Below are 25,487 nucleotides of genomic sequence, written 5' to 3' on the forward strand. Positions count from 1 at the left end.
GTGTAATCCTGAGCAAGTTATTTAATCTCTCTGCCTCAGTTTCTTCAAGTGTAAGAGAGGGATAGCAATAGCACTTACCTCACAGGGTTGTTGTGAGGATCAAATAAGGTCATATTTGTAAAGTGCTTGGCATTTGGTAGGTGCTTAATAAATGCTTGTTCCCTTCTCTTCCCAAAACCATGTTCAAAATACATAAAGAACTCACAGTAGTTCCTAAACAATCAATGCCATTCTCTTCTCTTTTTTGATCAAGCTTACTTTCTTCAAGGACACATGAATTCTCTAAACTCATAGTGCTACCCTGAAGTTTGGATTCCCTTCATAAGGGAAATGAAATTCCAGTTGCTAGAAGAGAAACCTTAAACTTTACTGTCTGTCCTTCTTTTACCCTAGAGACATAATTAGCTTTATGGTAATATCTGAAGCATTTGGCTTAACCGGAAGGAAAATGAAGCCCCTGATGCTTCTGGACAAGATGTGGGCTCTAGGGTTATTGATCTGTTAGCTGTAGAGGTGAATTAGAGAGGGGAGAGACCAGAGGCAGCAAGAACAAGTAGGGGGCTATAGATAAAGTCCAGGGCAAAAGATATGAGGGCCTGTACGAGGGTGATGGCAATATGTGTAGGGAGAAAAAACACAAGGAGATTGAAACAGCTTCACATTTATCACCAAGATTTAGTTAAGAGGATACTTATAAAAGAAATCATAGCCTTACAGAATCATAGAAGGGACCACAGTGACAGAATGACCATAGCTAAACAAGAATCCTTCCATAGGTGTGATCACTTAGCCTTTGTTTGGAAACCTGCAAGGCAGAAGGAGGGACAACTTTCTGAGGCAGCCAGTTTGGGCCAGCTCTCACATGTAGGAAGGTTTTCCTTACATCAAGCCTAAATTTGCTTCTTTCCAACTTCTACCATGTTTCTTAATTTTGTCCTCTAAGCTAGGATGTCAAAACAGGGACGTTAGGAAGAGGGAAACATTTGTGGCAAAAGACAGTATTTCCCCAAGTCTTCTCATCTTCATAAAAATACCCAACTTCTCCATGGGGTCCTCACATAGCATTATCTCAAGGTCTTTCACCATCTCAGTTGCCCTGCTTTAGACATACTTCAACTTCTCGATCTCCTTCCTTAAACATGGTTCTCAGGACCAAACACAACACTAAAGAAGTCATCTAATGAGGACAAGGTACTCTGGGACTATCAGATCCAAAGCCTTAAATACTCTACCCCCCTTAGCTCAGCCAAAGAGCAAACTGGCTTTTTTGGTCTGTTATTACCAGACAGTATCATGTAACAGTAATAATACAGCCTGATATTTGATATAGTGTATTCTGTCATATTCATCAAACATTTTTAATGCCTATTGTGGGCAAGGCACTGTGCTAACACTGGAGACACAAAGACAAAAACAGAATAGTCCCTGCCCTCAAAAAATTTGCATTCTACAGGACAAACTGACATAGATTAGTAGACCAAAAAGAAAAAAAAATCAAACTCTATGAGAGTAAATAGATATAATCTGTGGTCCTTAGCCCTAAACTCTGGGATCACATGGAATTATTTCAATCTTGGGGGCAATTCCCAGTAACTTCTCAGCTTCTTATGTCCCCATCCAGACTCTGGAACAATATCCCAAAATAGTTCGTATCTAGGTCTCCACAAATATGATTAAAAGAGTTCCTGGGATAAAATACAAGCATTTGAGGTGACGGTGCATATAAATGATATAGGACAGTCTTTATTCAATGTCACAGATAATACAAAAAACTAAAAGAGTTCAAAGGGGTCAATAAACAATGCAGAAAATAAGTGAAGAAATCTAGAGATGAAAAGAATAATTTATAGTCTAATCAAAATTTTTTAAAATGTACACAAATAAAGATGACATAAGTAAGGTAGGCTGTAATAAGAATAAATAGAAAGTCCAGAAAGGATGGCATGAAGAAATTTGAGGAATGGAAGAGCACGTTCAGCTGGGAAGATAAGGGAAAGTTTCTTAGAGTAGGAGGAATCTCAGCTGGGCAGAGGCGGGACCTGAAGAAGATATAAAAGACTTTCTGTTTCATAGTCATAGCATTTGGTAGCTAGAAGAGACCGGACATTCTCTTATCCACCCTCTTTATGTTAGAGATGGGTTAAATGAAGGCCTATGGTGTGACATCACATTCCTTTTTTTTTTTGTGGGGCAATGAGGGTTAAGTGACTTGCCCAGGGTCACACAGCTAGTAAGTGTCAAGTGTCTGAGGCCAGATTTGAACTTGGGACTTCCTGAATCCAGGGCCTATGCTTTATCCACTGCACCACCTAGCTGCCCCCATGACATCACATTCTTGCATGCATATGTGCTTACTATGAAGCTTATTTGATACCATTTGAACAGAGTTTAGTGGGGCTGGTGAGTCTGAAGGTGACTTGCCAAATACCTTGTTTCTCTGTAGTTTTTACCATGGACTTTGTATCCATGAATAAAAAAAAAAAAGAGAGAGAGAGAGAGAGAGAGAGAGAGAGAGAGAGAGAGAGAGATTCCTGATACATAGGCTGGGATCAACAACAACTACAAAGAAACACGCTGGGATGTAAAATACAAACTCAGTTCTGTGCAAGCCAAGTATCTGGAATCCATACTGCATTTTTTCATTTTTATAATGGCAAGCTTTTGACTGAAAATTCATTCTTTTATGCACATATATACACTTGATTTTTCTAAAGAAATAAATTTTCCTTTAGGATTTAAATGTTCTATATTTGATCATAGTTCAAAGAATGAAACTCTGAAAGACTATATAAAAGTTGAATAGCCCTAGGAGAATTATGAATCCAAAGACATACAGAGGTCTCTTCTATTTGAAGACCGCTGGGAATGCCTGGTATGTGAGGGCATTTTTGCAGAAAAGGGAACATAGAAAGGAAGAAACAAGTGCACAGGATTTAGAACTGGGAGAGAATTTAGATGTCATCTAGTCCAGTCCTTTAATTTTACAGTACAAAGAAACTAACATCCAGAGAGTTTGTGCAATTTACTCAAAGTCATAAAGAATTAATAAGTAGCAGAATGGCATCTAGACTCTAACCCTATGATCCAAGAGGACCAAATTGGTCTGATGGGTCCTCTGATGCCAAATGTAGTGTTCTTTCCACCATACTATCCTGACTTTCACAGACCCATCTGGGTCTGGGTCTGGGTCTTCTGGGAAATGATTTTAAATGTATTGTAGAATCATAAGATTTTGAGTCCAAAGGGACTGGGGAGATGGTCTAATTAAAGTCCCTTATTTTTTTCAGATGAAGAAACTGAGCCCTGGATTGGTGAACTGACTAGCAGGGTCAAAAAGATAGAAAGTAGTAGAGCTAGAATTTGAACCCAGATACTCTAACTCAATACTAGATCTTTTTTCCATTCCTCTCTGACTACCACCTCCTTCAATCTACGATCCCTTCTATCAGCCCCACTTCACTTTTGCTCCTTCCCCTTTTGCCTCCTAGTTTTACTCTCCCTTTTATCAGCACCCCACCCTTTTCTTTCACCTTTCCCCTCTTACTTCCCTATAGGGTAAGATAAAATTCTATACCCAACTGAGCGTGTATTTTATTCTCTCTATGAGCCAGATCAGATGAGAATAAGTTTGAAACAAAGCTCACCCTTCCCTTCTTTCCCTCTATTGTAATAGGTCATTTGTCCCTCTTCATGTCATGTGATTTATCCCATTCTGCCTTCCCTTTCCTCTTCTCCCAATATAATTCTTTTTTTAATGCCTTAAGGTCTTTTTTATATATATCATAACATCAAAATCAACTTATGCCCACACCCTCTGTCTATATGTACTCCTCCTATCTACCTTAATAGAGATACAGTTCTCAAGAGTTACAGATTTCTTCTTACTGTGTAGGGCTTTAAACATTTTAACATTATTGAGTAACATGTTTTGATTTTTTCCTTGTGTTTTGCCTTTTTGTGCTTTTCTTGAGTTTTGTGTTTGTATATTGAATTTTCTGTTCAGTTCTGGACTTTTCTTTAGGAAGGTTTTAAAGTCTCCTGTTTCATTCAATGCCCATCATTTACCCTAAAAAATTATGCTTAATTTTGCATGGCAGTACATTCTTAGTTGTAATTTAAGTTCCTTTGCCCTCCAGAATATTATATTCCAACCCCTCCAATCTGCTCATGTTGAAATCGCCAAGTCCTGTGTAATCCTTATTGTTGCTCCTTGATATTCAAATTGTTTCTTTCTGGCTGCTTGCAGTGTTTTCACCTTTACCTGATAATTCTGGAATCTGGCTACATTATTCCTTGGAGTTTTCCTTTTGGGGTCTTTTTCAGGAGGTGATTGATGGATTCTTTCAATGGCTATTTTTTCCTTTGGTTTTAAGACATTAGAGGAGTTCTCCTTGATAATGTCATGAAGTATGCTGTCCAGGCTCTTTTTTTGATCATGGCCCTCAGATAGTCCAATTATTCTTAAATTGTCCCTCCTGGATCTATTTTCCAAGTCTGTTGTTTTTCTGAAGAGGTATTTTACATTTCCTTCTACTTTTATATTCTTTTGATTCTGCTTTTCTTCTTCCTGTTGTCTCATTGAGTCATTAGCTTCCAAATGCCCAGTTCTGAATCTTAAAGAATTATTTTCCCCAGTTGCACCTCCTTTTCCATTTGTCCAATTGTATTTTAAAGGTATTTTCTTTTTCTAAGCTATTGACTCTCTCTTGAATAACTCTCATTAATTTTCCCAATTTTTCTTCTACCTCTCTTATTTGGTTTATAGAATCCTTTATAAGCTCTTCCAAGAGGGCTTTTTGGTCTTGAGACCAATTCCTCTTTCCCTTCAAGGCTTCACATGTAGGCATTTTGACATTGTTGTCCTCCTCTGAGTTTATGTTTTGGTCCTCCCTGTCACCATAGTAATTTTCTATGGTGAGGGTTCTTTTCTGTTTCTTATTCATATTTTAGCCTATTTCATGACTTTTAAAGTTGAGCTCTGCTGCTGGGGTACAGTGTGTACTGTCCCAAGCTTCTTTTGTGGGGGTCAGGGGCCCAGTCACTGGCTTTCTGCTCTGAGGTCTCAGCAGCTTGCAGTTTACTCACTGCACTGTAGTGGCCCAGCCTAGTTAGGCCTACTGGGTAGTAAATATCCCAGTTGGCAGATTGCCTTCCATGTTGTAGCTGGTGGCCTCACAACAGGCCTGCTGTGCCACTAGCTTGCTGAGCTAGGACTGAGGCTCTTCAGCTGCTGGCCTGTGCTGTGGCTAAGAGCCTTCTGCTGGCTTGCCCAGAAACCTGTGCCAAGTTGTACTCCCCTTTTACCCAGGTGAGACAGATCTTTCCTGAAGACTTTCTAGGTTATCTTAAGCTGGAAGATGGTTTCACTCTGTATTGTAGGTTCTGCTGCTCAGAATCCATTTAGAGGCTTAATTTAACTGTTTTGGGGAAAATTTGGGAGAGCTCAGGAAACCTTCAGGCTTCTCTCTGTCATCTTGGCTCCTGGAACAAGATCTCTTTTTCCATTTGTCATGCTATTGCCTACCAGGAGCAAAAAGAACAAGAGCTATTTCCCAAAAGTAAATGAATATGAATATGCAATTCTCAAAAGAAGATTGTCAAGCTATTGACAATTATACAGAAATGTTCCAGATCACTAATAATTAGAAAAGTGCATATTAAAACTCCAGGGTTTTTTTGCAGGGCAATAAGTGACTTGCCCAGGGTCACACAGCTAGTAAGTGTCAGGTATCTGAGACTGGATTTGAACTAAGGTCCTCCTGAATCCAGGTCAGTGCTCTATCCCCTGTGCCACCTAGCTGCCCCCCACATTAAAACTTTGAGATTCTACCTCATACACATCAGACTGGCAAGGATGACCAAAAAGTGATTGTCCCAGAAGACCCAAAATGAAACTTGTTAGAGGGGCTGAAAGAGAAGACACATAAATGTATTGTTCTTGGAGCTGTGGATTGATTCAGCACTTTGAGAAACTATTAGAACCATATCCCAAAAGGCACTAATCTGCACATGCTCTTTAAGGAATCATTCTTTTTTGGTGGGGCTATGGAGGTTAAGTGACTTGCCCAGAATCACACAGCTAATAAGTGTCAAGTGTCTGAGGCCAGATTTGAACTCAGATCTTCCTGAATCCAGGGCTGGTGCTTTATCCACTGTGCTACCTAGCTGGCCCCATGCACATGCTCTTTAAACCATGAATCCCACTAATCATTGAATGGGCATTGCCTCAGACAAACTGAGACTTGGGAAAGACCTTAATTTAAGATGACTCTACCTCACTTAAATCCAATTCACATGCAAGTCAAGACATTACCCTCATGATGTCGTTGATACTCTTCAAAAAGGAAAGATGAACAACAACAAGCACAAACACTATAGTTTTATAATCTCCCAACCCAACCTCTCTCCTCCACAAAGAGATAAAAGAGTTAGGTGCTTACCTAAATATACAAAAAATATTTATAATATTTTTTTATTTTGGAAAATAACTGGAAACAAATTAGGAATGGCTGAAGAAATTGAGACATATGAATGTAATAGAATTATATTGAAATGAAACCTAGGGAGATTTGTATGAACAAAGTAAGCAGAACCAAGAGAACAACTACATTATAAAGAAAAATAACTGAAAGACTTAAGAACTCTATTTAACGCAAAGACCAGTCATAACTTTGGAAGATAAATCATGCTTCCCACCACTTTATTCAGACATGTTCAATATGTAAATTTGTTTTGTTTGGCTATATCTATTTGTAACAAAAGAAGTCCTTTTTTTGGAGGGGGAAGAATTTGAGGGAAAGTAGTAATAGGGACACCAAAAATTTTAAAAGAAAAATAAAAGAAGAAAAAGAATGTCAATATAAACATTTCTTAAAAATATACAAAAGAGTAGAAGGAAGTTGAAAAGGGGATACACACAATCAGGGTAATGTCAAAGTTATTGAGTTAATCATGGCTTATACCAAAAAGAGAAAAGAACTTGGGGCAGCTAGGTGGCACAGTGGATAGAGCACCAGCCCTGGATTCAGGAGGACCTGAGTTCAAATTCGGCCTCAGACACTTAACACTTACTAGCTGTGTGACCCTGGGCAAGTCACTTAACCTCAATTGCCTCACCGGAAAAAAAAAAAAAAGAAGAGAAAAGAAATCCATAATGGAGATTCACCGTTTTGTGTAAGCAGAGATGTGCTAGAGTCACCTTAAACCAGTGAGAGCCAATTGCTAAATTTTGGGGCATGATTATTTATACATCAGATATCAGCAAGCTTGCTTGATTTATTGTTTTGTTGAATGTATGGACTTAATAAAATAATGGAGAAATCCTAATAATGCAAATTCAACTTAAAACTGTGTCCTAAGTTCTTTGAGGGGGAGGGTAATGGTTGAAAATTAAATATAGTTTTTATGTGCCTGTCTCCTGTAAAAATAATAAACAGATCGAGAGATTAATTTTATAATATCTCAGGGGCAGCTAGGTGGCACAGTGGATAGAGCACCAGCCCTGGAGTCAGGAGTACCTGAGTTCAAATCTGGCCTCAGACATTTGACACTTACTAGCTGTGTGACCCTGGGCAAGTCACTTAACCCCAATTGCCTCACCAAAAAAAAAAAATTTATATCTCCTACAAAAATTAGTAATAATAATAGAGACATGTCTTCCACAGAACAAAACCAGATCAGAAAACATAATGTTTCCTACAGGATGAACCATATCAGAGACAGACAGAAAAAAACATAATACCAATTTATTTTGTCCCAAGAAGAAATATAACATGATCATGCTGGAGACCCCCTCCTAAGAAGGGAGCTCAGAGACTCCCTCTTTCTCAGGGTGTATAAGGTTTTTGTTTTTTGTTTTTGTTTTGTTTGTTTGTTTACTGGTTACAGGGCATTGTCAGTTACAGATCAACCCAAAAGCAAATACTTTAACAAGAATGGATGTAATGCAAAGCAGTTTTAACAATTTCAGTTATAACAAGTATGGAGGAAATACAGAAGCATCATGATAAGATTAGAGGATTCCAAAAAAGTGTTTGGCAAGGACGAGGATGCCCAGATTTCCCCATAAGATAGGGACTTACTATCCTGAGGAAAGAAGTCACCAGGTAGGGACTTTTATCAGCTAGTTACATGAGTTCAGTTTGGAGTTCAGTTGAAGGACATTTTGTTCCTATTAACCTACGGTTTCATAAAAAAATACTTTTGGATAATAAGGCACCTCCATCAAATCCAGGTGATCCATACATTCATATTAACACCAGCATACCTGTGCATAGTAGCCTCTTTTCAGTTTCTTCTTATGTAAGAAAATGTTCCTGGTTTTGATATTTGTCAATTTTATATAATAAAACATCTGAAAAACATATCCAGGAAAAAATTTGAAGTTTCCTTTCTATGCATACAAAACATGTGATTATCTCCATAGTACAAATGAATAGGTATTCAGTTGCCTATTTACAGCAGATGAATATTTCTGGGACAATGGAGCAGAGTAAACATACCAGGCTGCTGTCCAGTGGTTCCCTCAGGCATGGCACAGGACTGATATTCAACATAATTGGATTGCTGCATCCTAAGGGTTGTTTTGTGCCTATTCTCTTCTAAGGGATTGTGATTAAATGAAGCAAGGATGGAAATTAAATGTAAAGATCTCCAATAGTGTAATGGGAAAGTGACAGATGTAACAGTGCCTTAGGAAGTGTTTCTGGAGAGACTGCACAAAAGTTCTTTTTATGGTACTGATTGGGTTCTCCTGCGTTAATGGAAGGGGCACAGGTATTGTGCTTGAGTGAGTGTGACTAGAAAAGCCTCCAGTTTTTCTATTTCAGGGGTAGTGTGACTTGTTAGCACATAGCAGAATGGCCTTAGCAAGGGTTGCAGCCCAGTATTTCTTTTTTTGGGGGGGGGAGGGGTTTGCAGGGCAATGGGGATTAAGTGACTTGCCCAGGGTCACACAGCTAGTAAGTGTCGTGTCTGAGGCTGGATGTGAACTCAGGTACTCCTGAATCCAGGGCCGGTGCTTTATCCACTGTGCCACCTAGCCACCCCTCCAGTATTTCTTTTTAAATGGTATTTCCCATTCCATTTTTCCTATGCTTCTGGCACAAATAGGACTGCTATGCTATAGGATTTGTTTGCATTCCATTGATGTTGCTTTTGGTTGTTGCTTCAGGGGTCCTAAGAGGGACTATTCAAAACCTAGCATACTAGAAATGTGCCACTGTAATAGCCCATTCATGATCTAGGTCAGAATTATCTGTCTTTGTCCATGTTTTAGAGGCAGCTAGGTGGCTCAGTAGATAGAGTGTTAGGTCTGGAGTCAGGAAGACCTGAGTTCAAATCTGGCCTCGAACTATTACAATTCCATGCTGTATGACCCGGGGCAAGTCACTTAACCTCTGTTTGCCTTAATCCACTGGAAAAGGAAACCACTCCAGTAGCTTTACTAAGAAAACCCCATGAACAGTGCTGGTGTGCTAGGACCCATGAGGTCACAAAGAGTCAGACACAACTGAACAACAACAGCAATCCATGTTTTACATTGTTTGATGGTGGGGTTTTTGTTTTTGCAGGGCAGTGAGGGTTGTAATGATTGGAATGATGCCACCTACTGGAGACTTGCTGTGGGAAAGCTCCACCATGAGGAAAATGCCTCAGAGGCATTGTGGCTTTTCCTTGGCGTCAGGAAATGACGTTTGCTCATGGGTGCTGTCTGTCAAGGCTACCAGCCAATCAACTTGAGGAGCCTCCTATTTTCTGAGAGGAGACAGGAAGGAGGAAAGGGAGCCTGCACGGAGAGCTCTTGCGCTTTTTTTGGGTTCCTGACTTGGTGGTGGTGGCAGCAGAGGACTTCACAGGAAATTTGAGGAAAGATAGGAATGCCAGGCTGTTGGAATTCTGTTCTCAATATTTTTCTTTCTATTTTCCAATAAACCCTTAAAAACCTAAACTCGTTTTATCAGTGATTTTAGTCAGTTTCCCCCAAAACTGGGGGAACAGATTAGAATCCACATTTAGAATCCTAAATTACACAGGGTTAAATGACTGGCCCGGTGTCACACAGCTAATAAGTGTCAGGTGTTTGAGGATGGACTTGAACTCAGGTCCTCCTGAATACAGGGCTGGTGCTTTATCCACTTTGCCACCTGGATACCCCCAGGATGGTGGCTCTTTAATACAAGCAGCTACTCTCCATTTTCTCTGAATCCTAAACTCAAACCATGCCATCTGTCAGTGATATCATAGAGGGGGTTATTGCATGGGGTGAAAGGTTAGACTTGGGTGACCTCTCAGATACTGCTCTAAATCCTTTCATTTTCCCTTTAATCTCAAACACATCCTTATTTAAAATGATAATACACTCATGCATACTCCTAAGTACACAAATATATTATGAAAATTTTTTTATATTTACATTATGATAATTTGTCCTGGACACACACAGAGAGAAAATATGCCAGAATATTTTGCTTTATACAAGAGATACTCTAGAAAAAGTCATATGTAAATAAAGTTTTTATAAACCAAAGTTTATTTTTCAATACACTTAAGAGAGTTAATTATTTAAAGGAATCCTATGGTGAATCTTTCTGAAAGAGGGGATAATTATATTACATTATAAATTTCTTAGAAATCTGGTTTTTATGTTGGGGTTTTCCTCCAAGTGAGGTGTACTTGTCCTCTGCACCTGCCCATCAATATCCCCATGCAGAGCCACAAATTGCAATGATTGCACCTGGGACAAAGACAAATTTAGATGAGGGAAGGAGAGAGATGTTAGACTACAAGACACCAGGACCCATGGGAAGACAGACTATGAACTCTGCCTTGTAGGGGTAATCAGAAGCTCCATACTGCCACAAGACTGCTGCTAGGGTGGAAAGAGCAGGGCAGGGCTAACTAATTATCTTTGCTAACTAGGGCCTAACCTCACTTATTTCCACCTAGTGATAGAGTACAAGTATTGTCATCATCCTCTACGTTGTGACATCCTAAAGAAAAGTTCTTGTTGTCCTGCCCTAGTTACACATTTACACATTAATACTGTCCCCGCCCCACGTCACCCCTCAAGGTACATCTGAAGCTATGGTTGAGGGGGGCTTTATAGCACTGATTGATGTCTTCCTAGTTTGGGGGCAGGGAAAACAGTCGCAAGTGGGAACACCTTTCTCAGGCTGATAACCTCTAAGGGCATATGTCCCCTCCCCAACAGATACATTTCAGGCCATGACAGTTTCTTGCTGTAAAGCAAGAACTAGTCATTATTTAGTGAGGGCAAATTGGTCCCTTACAGAAGAGTCATATATTTTCATTGGACAGAAACTTAGAGATCTGATTTCTGGTTATACTAAATAGGGAGTCTAAAGCCTGAAACAGCTTCATCAGAGGGACCATACAGGTGAAGAACCATATCCCTTCCCTAATAAGGAAGGCTTCTTCTTCCTAAAGCGTTGTCCAAGGAAAGTGGGAGTACATTGATTCATAGAGGTTGACCTGAAAGGGACCTCAAAAGCTATCTAGGCCAACCTCATCATGTTACAATATCCAGACATCAGTATTTCTTATTCTGCTGGGGGAGGTGCCAGAGAAGGGAAGAGAGAGAGAGAGAGAGAGAGAGAGAGAGAGAGAGGAGAGGAGGAGAACCACAACTGAGCAGTGGTTCTTCACGGGTATGGTCCCTCTGTGCCATGTTTGTACCTGAAGATAGTTGTTCTCCACAGTGTATCATGATTTAAAATTTAGAAAACACTTTCAGCCCTGTAAGTTAGTATTGCAATAATTATTATCCCCATTTCATGGATGAGGAAAAACCTGAGGTCATGCCCAAGGTTACAGCTACTAAGAATATAAGAAAAGGCTCAAAGCCAGGTCTCTTCACACCCAGTCCAACACTCTTTTCCAGTATATTACACAATTGACTGGTAACTTAGAAAAGATCAGAGATTGTTAGGGAACCTTTTTATTATTGTTAAGTAGTGTCAGTCATGCCCAATCCTTTCTGACCCCTTTTGTTCTTTTGTTGATAAAGATACTAGAGGTTTTGCTATTTCCAGATCATTTTACAGACGAGGAGTCTGAGACAAATAGGATTAAGTGATTTACCAAAGGTCACATAGCTAGTAAGTATCTGAGGCTGGATTTGAATGCAGGCCCGTCTGCCTCCAGAAGCAGCACTATAGGCACTGAGCCACCCATCTGGGCCTTAGGGAGCCTCAGACATCATCTAATCCATTCCCTTCATTTTTGTAAATTCACAAACTGAGGCCCAGAGGTTAAATGCCTTGCCTGAGGTCACAGAGCTAGTTAGTAGCAAACTGGGGAGGGAAGCAGACATCCTGAGACTTTTTGAAAAGACTGAATCACAATTGAACAAGACCAGAAGATTTAATCACCCTCTCCTGGAGCTATCTTAATGAGCATGGGAGAACTGAAATGACTAAATCCTTTGGCCAAGTCAAAATGATACCACAGTTGAAAAGATACAGCAATGACAAAGCAGAGAGAGAAGGATAATAATTCTTCACATTTATATAAGGCTTTAAGGTTTTCAAAATGCTTCCCATCCATTCTCTCATTGGCGGGCAGGGGGATGGGATGGTGAGTGTTCTCATTCCATTCTGCAGATGAGGAAATGAGAGCTCAGAAAGGTGCAATCATTTACTCTGTCAGCAGCTCATCAGGCAGGGCCTAGAGTCAAACCCTAACCTCCTTCCAAGTACAGTATGCTTGCCACCATACTATACTTCCTCCTAGTTTCTGGCAGAATGCTTGCAGCTCAGCTGTTTTCAGTTCTCTGGGTTTGCTTTACCTTCATTCCTACCAGTCACCAGACTGCTTTCACAGTACAGTTCTTTCAGTGGTATAGTTGGAAGAACTCTGGATTCGGAGTCAGAGAGTCTGGGCTCAGATCTTGGCTCTGCTGCTTATTACCTGTGTGGCTTTGGGCAAGACACTTAACCTCTCTGGGCTTCAGGCCCCTCATCTATAAAACCAAGGGGCTGGGCTAGATAACCAACATCCCTTTGAGCTCTACATTTTACCATCATCTTCCTTGGTATTTACACAATTTGGGGTGAGCCTAAATGATGAAACAAAAACTGTAGAAAGATTTTGAAGATTCAAGTAATCAATATACCTGTTTTAGTTCCTTATCACACACAGAGGATAATTATGGTCATCTCAAGTGGGAAAAGTCAACTATTTAGTATAAATTTAGCTGTGTGCCTACTGTGTGTGAGGTACTGTATAAGACACTGTTCTAGAGGATACAAGACAAAAAAGAAACTGCCCCTTCCCTCAAAGAGCTTACATTCTCCTTGCTACTTCTTTTCAACTGTGTCATGCTTTATACTTCTCACAGTTTTCTTATAAATCCTCTTGTTTGACCCTCACTGCAGCTCTTTGAGGTATAGAACACCAGCTATCCCAGATCCTATATAAGAAATGAGCAAACAGACCCATAGAAGTTAAGTGACTTGCCAAAGGTTAAACAGTTAGGTAGGAGTAGAGTCAATAAAATACTTTGTATACATCTGGCAATCAATAAGACATTTGTTTATGGAATTGCAAACGTCTGGGAGGAACATTAGAAGATATCTAGTCCTTCGAAGAAGGAAGAGAGAAGGAAAGGAAGGAAGGAAGGTGGGAAGGAGGGAGAAAGAAAGGGAGAGAGGAAAAGAAACAGGGAGAGAAGAAAGGAGTGATGGAAAGGAAGAGATAGGAACAGTGGATGGAGTGTCAGGCCTGAAGTCAGGAAGACTCATCTTGTTGAGTTCAAATCTGGCCTCAGACATTTTACTTTATAGCTGTGTGGCCCTGGGAAAATCACTTAACCCTGTTTTCCTCAGTTTACTCATCTGTAAAATGAGCTGGAGAAGGGAATGGCAAACTTCTACAGTATCTCTGCCAAGAAAACCCCAAATGAGGTCATGAAAAGTACGACATGACTGAAACTACCCAACAGCAACAACAACCTAGAACTATAGTCAAAATCTCCTCGTCTCCTGACTCCTTTCCAGTCTAATACCCTTTCCATTATACTATAGTTGTATTATTCACAGTAAGAAAACTTAAATGATCTAGCTGCTGGGTATATAGAGGGAATGGAGTTGGGAATTTAAAGATATTTTATCCCCAGGGGCAGCTAGGTGGCGCAGTGGATGAAGCACCAGCCCTGGAGTCAGGAGTACCTGAGTTCAGATCCGGCCTCAGACACTTAACACTTGCTAGCTGTGTGACCCTGGGCAAGTCACTTAACCCCAATTGCCTCACTAAAAAAGAAACAAAAAAACAAAAACAAAAAGATATTTTATCCCCATGGTAAGTGAGGAAATGGTAAGGGAAAACCTTTATATCCTCAATGAGGTCAAGTTACCAAGGCATGGACAAAGAACCTATATATCAGATATTTTTAAAAGAACTGGCAGATGTAGATTGCTGGTCATAGATCTTTGAAAAACCATGGACTATCAGAATTAAAGTTGGACAAATATTCCAGTTTTCAAAAAAGTAAACAGAATGAGAGGAATCTGTAAACTATATGCCAATGAAGTAGGCATCTATCCTAACCAAAATTCTAAAGCATACTACTAAAAGCATAGTTTATCAGCATTTAGAAAACAAAGCGATTTCTGAGAATCAGGATGAATTCCACCAGGAACAGATTATGCATACTAAACTTATCTCCTTTTTTCACAGGGTTACTAGATTGATGCACAAAGAAAAAACTGTAGATATAATATAGCTATAATATATGGGGAGCTAGGTGGCACAGTGGATAGAACACAAGACTTAGAGACAGAAAGACTTGAGTTTGAATCCCAATTCAAACACTTACTAGCAAGTCACTTAACTTCTCTGTGCCTCAGTTTCCACATCTACAAAATGGGAATAATAATAAAACCTACCTCAAAGAATTGGGAATCAAATGAATAGGTATGTGTATGTACGTATAAAGTGCTCTGCAAACCTTTAAGTGCTATATAAATGCCAGCTATCCGTGACTTTTGACAGAACATTTAACAAAGTGTCTCATGCTTTCCTTGTGGACAAGCTGGGGATGTGTCAACTAAATTATAATATAGGTAGATGTATTCAGAATTGGGTGAATGATTAGACCCAAAGAAGAGTAATTAATGGCTCAACATAAACCTGCATGGAAGTGTCTATTGGAATGTGCCAGGGATCTGTCCTTCCTCCGGATGACATCATAGTTTTCAGAGTGACTGATGAAGACTGACTTATCAAATTCGTAGGTATTGTGAAGCCAGGAGGGACGACTAGTAAATTGAATGACAGAATCAGGATCCAAAAAGATTATAACTGCTGACTCTAGGCAAGATTTTAAAAACACATATAACACGCTATACTTGAGTTTTTTTAATGTTTGCAAACTGTTGTGCATTTTTATTTTTTTTAATTCTGAATTAAATAGATACAAAACAAAATGAGCATTTTCATAGATAGTGCAGAACAAATGGAGATGATTGTACATGAATCTGCTGATCTGTTATATTAAGCTTGCTTTTCCTTCTAAGTATATGCCAACTTCAACATTACACTTGAGTTCAGAACATCAATTGCACAAGTACAGGCTAGGGGAGCCATGGTTTGTCGATGACATCATGATAACAATTCCTGGAAAAGCCAAGGCTCTCTTTTCTCAGTATCTTTTCCACAGTGATAGCTTGAACCATTTGAATAGACACAATTTTGCTTAAGAGAGGAAAAATACTGAGAAATATCATTATAAAAACAGCCAGGTATGTTAAGGGGTGGTAGGTAGGTTTATTGTCCCTGAAAGTCTTCAAATATAGACAACATATAACCCATGGAGTTCATATAAGATGACCTCTGAGGTCCCTTCTGACTATGATATGCTGTAAAAGAACAAAAGTTTTGGGATGTATTCTGCCAGAAGTAGGACTAGGACTCAATAAACAGTGAATAAATTTATTGTCATCTAGTCGTAAAGTTAGATAATACTAATTTTAGTAGACCAAGTTAGCCTGCTTTCGTGGCTTTTTCCATAAGCCCTTAATGGTTCAGGTGTAGGTAGAAGGAATGGGAGGGTGTGGGAAATCAGCTGAAGGTCAAGGGCTAAGGGATTAAAATGATGGGCAAGGGCATTTTAATGAAAGAAACATGAAGCCAGAACAGAAGTGATGGGTTAGAATAGCAGTTCTCAAACTTTTTGGTCTCAGGATCCCTTTTACCCTCTTAAAATATAATTGAGGGAGGGGCAGCTAGATGGCGCGGTGGATAGAGCATCGGCCTTGGAGTCAGGAGTACCTGAGTTCAAATCCGGCCTCAGACACTTAACACTTACTAGCTGTGTGACCCTGGGCAAGTCACTTAACCCCAGTTGCCTCACTAAAATATATATATATATATATATATATATATATATATATATATATATATATATAATTGAGGGGGGCGGCTGGGTGGTTCAGTGGATAAAGCACTGGCGCTGAATTCAGGAGTACCTGAATTCAAATCCAGCCTCAGACACTTGATACTTACTAGCTGTGTGACCCTGGGTAAGTCACTTAACCCCCATTGCCCCACACACACAAAAAAAAATTGAGGACCTGCCAAAGATCTTTTGTTAATATGGGGTTTATATATTTTATAGATGTGTATCCATATCTATATGTCACATTCATATTTATACGTATGTACATATACATATTTGCCCTATTAGAAATTATAATATCTTAGCATGATTATGTAAAGACTTTTGACTTCAACAAGCTCTGAAAGGGTTGGAACTCTCAGAGGTTCCCAGACTACACTTTTAGAACCACTGGATGACAATAATAGGAGCAATCCAGATTCATCTTTGATGAATTCAAAGGGTGGATTTGGGAGTATAGCCACAGAAGACTTGGAAGGATCAGAGGTTTTGTGATCCAAGAGGGGAATCTCAGGGTTCAGGACCTAGAGCTTAAGAGTAGTTTCCAGTGAGGCTAATTGTCTAGGGCGTGACTTCTTTTGTGGGTGGCTGATAATAGAATGAAGATGTGAATCATGGATGTTGAGAAACTTGAGGTTTGGGGTTTAAGAAGGGTCAACAACATGGATATTAAAGTCAGAGAAGGTCATGTCAGGGGATGATGGGAAGAGATGTGTGCTAAAGTAACCGAGGAAGGTGACAGAGTATACTAGCAGTGGGTAAATAGAAAATAAAAGAAGGTGATATGATAGGATGACATGAGCTTCAGTGAAAGAGTAGTAACTAAATGATAGAGGCAAAGGGAGAGTCTAGAAATAGCGGTGGGGAGGAAAGATTATGCCAACTCTTCCTCCTGATCCTGTGAATAAGAGGAGTGGGAACAATATATTGGTATGTGGTGTCCTCAAGAGAAAGACAGGTTAGTGCCAGGAGCTGGAAGGAGCATAAGAGGAAAGATCAAGAATAACTATGAAAGTATTATATAACAGCACTTTTTGTAGCAGCAAAGAACTGGCAACAAATTAGAATGACTAACAAACTGTGGTGCATGAATGTAATGGAATATTATTGAGCTTTAAGAAGTGATGGATATATGAGGAATTCAGAGAAGCATGAGAAGATTTATATGGACTGATGTAGAGTGACCCCAAGCTTCCCATGGAAGCAAAAGCCTATCTTTGCAATACAAATATTGTCTGATGTTGCTTTACAACAGAAAGACCTGCAACATCGCTGCCTCTGAAGAGCTAAAGTTGAGTGTCCCACATAGGGCAAGGGAAAAGTGCATGGTGGATGTAAGCAGGCTGAAACATATAAACAATGAGGATCTCTGAAAAAACAAGAATAAGTTTTGTCATCAAGGAATTGTAACACAGGAAGAGAAAATGGGCTGGTCACATAGCAAGAGCAAGGCACAACAGGTGGACAGTGAAAGTGTTCTACTGGTACCCTGGCAATGTCTGGAGAAAATAACACTTAGGTGGACACCGTGATGAACTTTTGGTAGGACATGGACAAGAATTGAAAAAGAAGGGCAAGCATGGATGGGTTCTTATCTTTTGTCTTTCCTCCTTGGAGGGAACTCCCAAATTGATGAATCATACTGATCCATTTGAATAATAAGATATAGAATGAAGTAAGCAGAACAAAGTAAACTAGACATAATGACTACAGAAATGTAAATGAGAAGAAAAAAAAAAGACAAATGAAACTGCAAGTTCTTTAATTATGATGTCCAAACTTGTCCTGGAAGAAGAGTTGAGAAAATGCACCTCTTTCCCTTCTTTGCAGAGGTGGGGGACTGTAGGCGTGGAAAACCACATATATATTTCTGAGATTTGGTGGTGAGTTTAGATGGTTTTACAGAACCACTTTCTCTTCCTTTTTCAATTTTTTGCATCCTTTTTGCTCACTGGGAGGAAAAGGAGGAGCAATTCATTCAGAAATTAAAGGGATGCAAAAAAGATTTCAATAAAAATTTTAAAAGAGTAATTTTGTTGCCCTTAAGACAACTGGCTGCACAATGTGTTGTTGTCAAGGAATCATAGACTTACAGACTCAGAGAATCTCAGAATTGGACAGGGCCTCAAAAGCCACCTAAAACAAGGAATCCTTCTCAGGAAGGGAGAAGAGAATGAGCAGGCATGGGAGCTGAAGGGACTGGCCACCTTCTCTACTGTAGCCACAGGGAAGAACATCAAACCCTGGAGTTGATGGGAGACAGGTGAGCTTGCCAAGCTGTTTCCTGTTCCCTTCTGTCTTTCTTGTTCACTATTTTTACCTTGTATTTTAATGAAGGATTTTCCTGGCAGCAAGGTCCCCAGTCACTAGCAGTCTGACAGAGGTGATTTAATTAAGGTGTTGGCAGTTTAAGGTATTGGTGACCTGCCAGTTACTATTATGTGTAATTCTCTTAGACCCAAGGAAGAGTCACCCTCAATGGTTGGAGGAGATCCCCAAAATCCACTCACCCTTTTTCCCCAAACTGATTTTCCATTGGTTTCTTTTCTGTCAGGTTTTTGGAGGGTTGTTTTTTGGGGGGTTTTAGATGGTTTTTTTAAGTGTTTCTTTTAACCAGTTTCCATAGAACAGGCTAATGAGATTGCACAACAAGCGACAAATTATCTTGCTTGCAAAACACACTGAGATGTATTTAGGCCTTGGATGTCTGACAAGGGTCCTGTTTATTTTGGCAAATAGGGACAAGTGAGATGAAATTCCTGAGCATCACCTTTATTTAGTCTAAGACAGGTAAGTGTTATGAGTGGATAGAGGACTGGACCTAAATTCAGGAAGATTCGAGTTTACCTTAGACACTAAGTAAGTGTGTGACCCTGACAAGTCATTTAACCTCTCTCAGACTTAGTGTTCTCTTCTGTAAAATGGAAATAATCATAGTACCTACCTCAAAGCCTGTTCTGAGGACTAGATAATATATGTTAAATGTTTTGTAAAATTTAAAGAAGTAAAACTTCTTATTCTTCTTGTTCTTTATTTCTTTCTTCTTCTTTTCCTCCTCCTTCTAATTTATGATGATGATGTGATGATAATGGCTTGTGCCTCTCCATTGATCCAGGAACCTTTATTTCTGTGAGCCAGTCAGCACTCCAAAGAATTCTCCGAAGAACATCACCACTCAGAGCATTTCTTACCTATACGAACTCCAGCCCCCATGCTGTCCCCACCAAACTTTCTCCAAATGTATTTCCCATATACGCTCCCAGTGAAGCAACGATAACAACGGGTGAATGTTCCATAGAATTCTAGAATTGGAAGGGAGCTCAGAAGTCATCTAGTACAATATATGCGTGAACATGAATGGCTTTGAAAATATCCCCAACAAATGGTCATCTGGTCTTTACTTGAATTCTTCTAGTGATGGGAAACCCATTACCATATAAGGTATTTCATTCCCTTGTTGGATAACTCTAAAATTTAGGATTTTTTTCTGTATTTTGAGCCAAAATAGTCTTCTTTGTTCCTTCCACCTAATGATCCTAAATTGACCCTCTAGATCCAAGTACCTTGGAAATTTATGCCTAGAAGATGTGATAGAAGTTAAATATCACTCATAATTTAGAACCATGGATGCCATGAATGTCATAGACACCCCCACACACACCCCAAAATAATTTCATTTACTTTAATTCTGAACTTAGCAAACCATAAATAAAATGAGAAGTTTCTTATACGTAGTAGAACATAAAAAGATTATACATGAAATTGTGACTCTTTATTTTGTTTAGCCTGTATTCCTTGTAAAATGTATTATGAATTCAGCAGGTAATGTTCAAAGCTCTCCTCCTTGCTGGTGATTCTTTCATGCCTTCTGTTTTCTTCTCTGAATTTTCAAAAATGCTTCAATGACCCTTTTTTTTCTTTGTCTTCTCTTTCTTTTGGGGGGAGGGGGTACTGCTAACCTAGCTTAGATTTTCCTTCCTTCCCACTCACTCCAAGGAGAAAAATAAAATCTTTGTAAAAATTATTCATAGTCAAGCAAAACAAATTCTCACATCAGCCACATATGAAAATCTTTATCTTGTTTTTGAGTCCATCATCTTTCTGTCAGAAAGTGGACAGCATTCTTCAGAAATTTCTTCAGTACAACATAAAGTTTTCCAATCTGGCTCCAACTCTCCTTCCCAGCTCTATCTCTCATTATACCCTATGTCAACTGCTTCCTTCCCCAAATCATGTATTTTTGCTCATACTTTTCATCCTGCCTGTGGTGTCCTGCCCCATTTCTGCCTGTTGAAATCCTACCTTTCTCTAAGAACAACCTCAAAACATTACTTTCTTCATTCAGTCTTTCTTGACTTCCCAGGTTAGGGGAGATCAATTCCTCTTCTGTCTGTATTCCTACTGATCTCAATTCACTTTGCACACATAGAACCTTCCCAATCCATATTCTAGGTAAGAGTACCATCCCACCAAGTCTTAATGATACCTAGGGGTTCAAACTGGTTTCAGAAGATCATAGATTCCGGTTTAGGGACCTGGGTATGAATGCTGGCTCTTGCCTTTTACTACTTGTGTGAACTTAGACAAGTCACTTCCCTCTTTGGGCCTATGTTTTCTCATCTGCAAAATTAGGGGATTGATCTAATCAGTCATCATTCAATAAGCATTTATTTGTCATCTCCTATACTCCAGACACTCTCCTAAGTTTTGGAGATACAAAGACAAAATGAAACAGTCCTTTACCTCAAAAAGCTTACATTCTATAGGCAAAGGCAAAACACACTATGTATGAACATATATACTTGTTTGTATCTATATATGTTTGTGTACATATACACATTTATCTATTTGCTATTTCAGCAAAGTATATATTGTATGTATATATGTATGCATATGTATACATACGTGTGTGTGAAGTTTTGTTTTAGATATTTTTCCCAGAGTTCTACTCCAGTATGGGGTCAATGTGATTGAGAGAATTGAGAATAGTGGCCACTCTCTTTTGGGTCAGAATCTATTAATCTTTGTACTAGACCCCATTTTGTGGAAGGGATCCATGAAGGGTGGGGTGAGAGTGGAATCTGGATCGGAAAGGTCTTCTAAAGGAGCCTATTTTTGAACTGAAGTAAGCTAGAGATTGGCTGTGAAAGACAGAAGTAAGGAGGGAGTGCATTGCAGGCATGGGGGATAGACTGTGAAAAGGAGATGAAATGTTAGGTGGGAATTCTACATGCCTTCCAAGGTCTAAGATCTGTGATCCTGTGAACTAATGATAATCACCACATTCATCCAAATATTGTGAGTATTTTTTTACTTGCCTTATTTCCCCTCCTGATCGGTAAGCTCCTTCAAGGCACCTGTCTTCTGGATCTCTGCATCCCGAGGAATGCCCAGAATATGGCTTTACACATATTAAGTGGTAGTTACATATCAAGAGTGGTAGTCACTCTATAAATACTTAACAAAGGAATAAACATCAACTTTGGCACATCAATGGAAGAGCATTGTTAGCATTCCAGCCTAACAAGGTTTCCAAAAATAGGAATCTTCTTCCTTATTTTTAAAAGACAAAGAATCCTTTATGCAATAATATGAATGAAGCCAAACTTGGGTGGTGTTTCTGGGTAGGCAAATTTTTACTACATGACTTTGCTATCACCATAAAGGAATTAGGTGTGTCCATCGTACAAAATCCAGCCTAACCCAACAAGTATTTATTAAGCACCTGCTTAATATTATTAAGCACAGAAAGGCACTGTGCTAGGCTCTAGGAGTGCAAAGACAAAACAAAAAACAGAGTTCACCTTCAAGGGTAGTTCTGTCAGTCAATAAGTATTTATTAAATGCCTGCTATGTGCCAGGCACTATGCTAAGCTATGAAGATAGGCAAAAGATTGACTCCTCTCTCAAGGATATCATGTGAGGGAGGAAAACAACATAAAAACAACTATGTATAAACAAGATATATATGGTATAAATTATAAATAATGAACAGAGGAAAGGCACTATCATTGAGGGGTATCAGGAAAGGCTTCTTGTAAAAGGTAAGATGTTGTGCTCACTTTGCCAGTATATATAATAAAAGGTAAGATTTTAGCTGGGATTTAAAAGAAGTAAAGGAGGCCAGGAGGTGCAGATGAAGAGGATACCTATTTCAGACATGATGGCTGGTCAGTGGAAATGCATGGAGTATGGCAGTGGATTGTCTTATGATAGAAGCAGCAAGGAAGCCAGTGTCACTGGATAGCCTAGTATGGGGAAGAGAGGGAGTAAGGTGTAAGAAGCCTGGAAAGGTGGGGGGGGGGGCATTTTTGTAGGGCTTTGAATGTCAGAGAATGTTATATTTGATCCTAGAGGTGATAGGGAGCCACTGATGTTTACTGAGTTAGGTAGATGGGGAGAGGGGAGGCATGACATGGTCAAACCTGAACTTTATGAAGATCACTTTGATAGCTGAGGGTAGGATTGGAAGTTACAGAGATGCTTATGTCAGGGAGACCAACCAGCAGACCATTACAATAGTCCAGTTGTGAGGTAAAGAGGACCCATACCAGAGTGGTGGCAATGTCAGGAGAGAGAAGGGATCATATGTGAGAGACATTGTGAAGGTAAAAATTGCTAAGACTTTGCAAGAGATTGAATATGGGAAGTGAGAGAGAATGAGGAGTCAGGGATGGCACCTAAGTTTGTGAGCCTGGGTGACTAGGAGGATGGTATAATAGGAAGGTTAGGAAGAATGGAGGATTTGGGGTGGGGGTAGATGAGTTCATGTTTGGATATATTGAGTTTAAGATGTCTATGGCGGGGGGCAGCTAGGTGGTGCAGTGAATAAAGCAGTGGCCCTGGATTCAGGAGGACCTGAGTTCAAATTTGGTTTCAGATACTTAACACTGACTAGCTGTGTGACCCTGGACAAGTCATTTAACCCCCATTGCCCTGAAAAGAAGAAGAAGAAGAAGAAGAAGAAGAAGAAGAAGAAGAAGAAGAAGAAGAAGAAAGAAACATAAGCTTGATGTAAGAAGATGTCTATGGGACATCCAGTTTGAGATATCTAAGAGGCAGTTGAAGATGTAGGTCTGGAGGTTAGTAGAGAAGTTGGGACTGAATGCATACATCTGAGAATCATCAGCATAGAGATAATAATTAAATCCATAGAAGCTGGTGAGATCATAAGTGAAAGAGTATAGAAGGAGAAGAGAAGAGAATCCAGAACAAATCCTGGTGGGGGGGGGTAAGCTGAAAAGGAGGGGGACCCAGCCTTTATGTAATTCGAGGAGGAAGATGAAGTAGAACAGGAGGTGGTGGGGGGTGGGAGAGGGAGAGGAAGAGGGAGAAGGAGAGAGGAGGGGAGGAGAGAGAGAGGGAGAGAGAAAGGGAGAGAGAGAGGGAGAGGGAGAGAAGGGGGGGAGAGGGAGAGAGAGAAGGAGAGGAAGAAGGAGAGTGAGAGAGGGAGAGTGAGAGGGAGAGGGAGAGGGAGAGGGAGAGGGAGAGGGAGAGGGAGAGGGAGAGGGAGAGGGAGAGGGAGAGGGAGAGGGAGAGGGAGAGGGAGAGGGAGAGGGAGAGGGAGAGGGAGAGGGAGAGGGAGAGGGAGAGGGAGAGGGAGAGGGAGAAGGAGGGGGGAAAGTATTTAAAATTAAAGGAAGACTCCCAAGCTTTGTATTAAGCTTCAGAGGTAGAGGTCAGGATGGTAGATTCAATGTATGCTGGGTGGAGACTGCCCAGGCAAAGGGTGGGAAAGGGAGTGGCAAGTTCCGTCAGCAGCAAATTCATTAGTTTGGCTTAAATAGAATGTTGGTGAAAGGGAATCATACCATATGCCTAAAAAGGTAAGCCAGAGACAAATGAAAAGGGCTTTAAATGCACAGCTGAGGAGTTTGTATTTTATCCGAGAAGCAGCTGGTAAAAGAATACATTAGCAACACTAAGGAAAAGCATTTGGTCACATCCTTTTTTTTTCATCCTGGCTATGAACTTACATAGAAATGACTTGGATAATACCTTATTGACTCAGCCAAGCACTTACGCAGGAACTGATAAATTATTCCTTCCATTCCCAGCTAATGAATCTTGATAGGTAGGATGAAGGAGAACCCCAGTCTAGTAATATTTATAAATCAAAGTTTTTGATTCTTATGGTCAGCATGTATCTTCTCATTGCCTTGGGCTTCTTGTCCCTATAGGTGTGTCCAGTGTCCTTGATTGGAAACTCAGATACTTGGGTTACAGTCCCACTTTATCACCTAATACTATGTGACCTTAGACAAGTCTCTGAAGATGTTTTCTGATCTAGGAACCATGTGGTTTGGACTAGTTAATCTCCAAAGCTGCTTTAGCTGTTAATAATAATATTCCACTTTCATACCATTGTGTTCTATGAAAGGAAGTTAAGACAGTTTCAGAAAAACCTGGGAAGATTTTTATGAGCTGAGGCAAAGTGAACTGAGCAGAATCAGGAGAACATTTTACACAGTGGCAGCAATATTGTATGATGATCAAATGTGAAAGACTTAGCAACTCTGATTAATACAATGATCCATGACAATTCCAAAGGACCCATGATGAAATATTATATCAGAGAGAGAACTGATAGACTATAAGTACCAATTGAAGCATATTTTTTTTCTCTTTTTCTTGCATTCCCTGCCCCCTACAACATGGCTAATGTTGCATGACATCATATGTATAATGCATATCATTTTTCTTGCCTTTTTTGTGGGTAGGAGAAAAGAGAATTTGGAACTGAAAATAAAATTGAAAAAAAAAACAATAAAAAGGGGGAAATAAAATAAAATTTATTGGGGAAAACCCCTGCTTTTATTTATAGGACTTTATAGTTACGAAATGCTTCAAACCCTTTATTTTAATCTCCAAAACAGCCCTGTATTTTTCACCTCAGAAACTTAGTAGCCCTGTGACCCTGAATCATAGACACCTTTCAACCTCTGTTTTTTCATCTGCAAAATGGAAATAATAGCACTTAATTCACTGGGTTTTTGTGAGGATTAACTGAGATATATGTAAAAAGCTTTGCAAATCTTAAAGCACTATACATTAGCTATCAGTATGGACA

Source organism: Dromiciops gliroides, chromosome 1, assembly GCF_019393635.1.
Source record: "Dromiciops gliroides isolate mDroGli1 chromosome 1, mDroGli1.pri, whole genome shotgun sequence".
In the NCBI taxonomy this organism is placed as follows: Eukaryota; Metazoa; Chordata; class Mammalia; order Microbiotheria; family Microbiotheriidae; genus Dromiciops; species Dromiciops gliroides.